General features: G+C 34.4%; 1 long non-coding RNA gene across 1 annotated transcript; it reads left to right on the forward strand.

Annotated features, from left to right (window-relative positions):
- Positions 1 to 399: 399 nt before the first annotated feature.
- Positions 400 to 1126, forward strand: LOC145014150 (uncharacterized). Its single transcript, XR_013665424.1, has 3 exons — positions 400 to 527; positions 755 to 820; positions 1049 to 1126. It is a non-coding gene; the product is annotated as an uncharacterized LOC145014150 (long non-coding RNA).
- Positions 1127 to 2637: the final 1511 nt, after the last annotated feature.

Here is a 2637-nt window from a genome sequence, read left to right on the forward strand (position 1 = left end):
TCATAATTTGATGGGTTTAACCAACCAAAGAGTCTTACGTTAAGTTCCACAATTTCCCCTGATACAGGCACGATGCTCTCAACTAGTCGGCCATCAAATCTTCTGAATACACCAACTGGTATGATGATGATGTAATACCTTTTCTTATTTTGCTCGCTAAAAGACACAATTGTGATGAAAATTCAGTACACAATGCACTCAGAATGCTATCACGAGATGATTAAGCGTAATAAGTAAGTCAATCTAAACTTGTCTTGGATTAGTTCATTTCCAAATCTTGTGAAATTTTAGCTAAATTTCAATGGACTTTATTACAGATACTCTTTTCCCATATGCTCAAAATCAGTAATGGATATGTCTATGATGTGGAGATACTAGATGAAGAGGTGCAACTATTGAATCTGTGACTGTGAAAATTTAATTTTAAACAACAAATTCTTGATCATCTTTCATTTCTATAAGTTGGTTTGTTTTGTAATTCTCAGATTGAAGCTACTGTGATGCCTGAAGATTACAGACAAAAGAAGGTATTATATTACGAGTTTCTTGAATTTTGAATCTTGAAGAGATTGAAATAGTAGAAGTGGGTGGATAAATGTGAAAATTGTTGGTTTGGATCTTATGTAATGAGTGCAATGACACTTCAGAGTTTATTGAATTTTGAATCAGGAAGAGATTGAAACTGCTAAGTTTTAATGTAATTCTTTATCCACTTCACTTGTGTTGTGTGTGGATTGATTGATTTGGGGAACAGAGAGGCTTCCAAATATGAAGAAAGATCCTACTTGAGGATACTTTTGGACAGCAGAGATGCGTCAAGGTAACATAACATATCTATTTATTGTTGGAGTCTTTATATAATAAGTAGACAAATTGCTATAAAATGACAGAAATTGAACATCTCCAACGTGAAGTATGCATATACTTCCAATTATTCTGATGGTTTGCAATGTCAAAAATTTATGTTTCTGGTTATCATCTTCTCTTTCTATTGCCATATGCTCACAAAAATTTTTGTAGCTGATTACACATTGATTTAATCATGCAGGTTTTGAAGTTTTTGATGGAAAAGAATACTATTAATGCTCTTCACAAAAAAGTATGTTGGTATTTTAGGAAATTTGGCTAATAATTTAGTTAATTATATAAAAAATGTTGAAATGTTACATTTGTCTACTATTGGAATGATTATTTGTATGACATTAACTTTCGTGCAATATATTGTATTTTTTTTATATGGTATTTTATTTTCTATTATGAGACATGAAACGCAAATTTAATTTGAAAATCAGTAAATCTATAAATATATATATTTTTAAAATATATTAAAATTACGATACACAAAAATGTGTGTCGTCTTCATTTATGACATGTCCTTTCTTGACAGGGGCTTCCTTGATATGCATTGTGTGTCATAAACGCGCGCGTCGTAAGGTTACGACACGCAAATGCGTGTTGTCTTTCTTTATGACAGGGCCTTTCTTGATACGCATTACGTGTCATAACCGCGCATCGTAAATACACGTCATAAATGCGCGTCATCTCTCTTTATGACAGGGCCTTCTTTGACGCGCATTTGCACGTCATCTGAGCGTTTTACGATGTGCAATGAGCATCGTAAAAGGCTGTTTTTCTAGTAGTGTCTTTTTCTCAAGCTGTAAGTTTTCGTGTGACATTAGTTTTTGATCTCTACTTGTTTTTACTAACGTCATGCTTATTTCTGGTTTCCGCTCACGTTTCCCAATCAGTATTTGATCTAAGGATATGAGTTGAAGAGGCTGAGCGAGAGAAGGAGTAGAAGGCAACTAACGAGCATCTCTTCAATAGAATCGATCTACTAATCAAAGATAAGGATGAGAAAGATGAGGAACACACCCTGTAGATCAAACAATTGATTGTCGATGAAAACCTAAGTGTTGCGGTGGCTATTTGGGAAGCTAAGATTAAGTTGGCGGAGGATGTAGTCGGATGGCGGGAGGCACTAGCCAAAATAATTGGCAAGCATGTACCGCTATTGAGGATCTTGGGTCGCAACCTGCAGAGGGGGAGAAGAGAAAGAATGGGGCTGATGATGACAATGCTAAGGTCTAGGCCTGCAAGAAATTATTTTAAGTTTTTTGTTGTTTTAGTAATGTAAGACAATTAAATTTTTTGTTGGGTTGGTGTGCAACCCCTTTTGAATGAAATGGTTTTGCTTCCTTTTCATATTTTTCCATCGATCATTCTACATGGCTATTATGGTACTAGGATCCTTAAATAACTAGGATCCTGAAAAACTTGGTTCTTGGTATTCTTAGGAAAAATTTGAAGTCATGACTTCCCTATATTCATATGATCTTGATGCTATCATGCGAGAGGATCTTTAGTTTAGAAGTTTGTTGGGAGTAATCCTTATTTAACTTTGGGAAGGATCCCTGTTTTAAACGATATCCATCTTAAGGAAAATATTTATATGATGATCTTATAAACTGTGTTTACTTCCTGGGGAGTATCCCATCTTCAGATAACATGCTAATGTTACGACTTTGTAGCAAGTCTTTGGGGAAAATCCTAATTCAAGGTTGCATGTTAACATTACAAACCTTCGTAAATCACTAGGTAAAATCGTATGAAAATGTTATACACCATAATATGTAA

Source organism: Lactuca saligna, chromosome 9 (genome assembly GCF_052625555.1).
Source record: "Lactuca saligna cultivar CGN05327 chromosome 9, ASM5262555v1, whole genome shotgun sequence".
Lineage (NCBI taxonomy): Eukaryota > Viridiplantae > Streptophyta > Magnoliopsida > Asterales > Asteraceae > Lactuca > Lactuca saligna.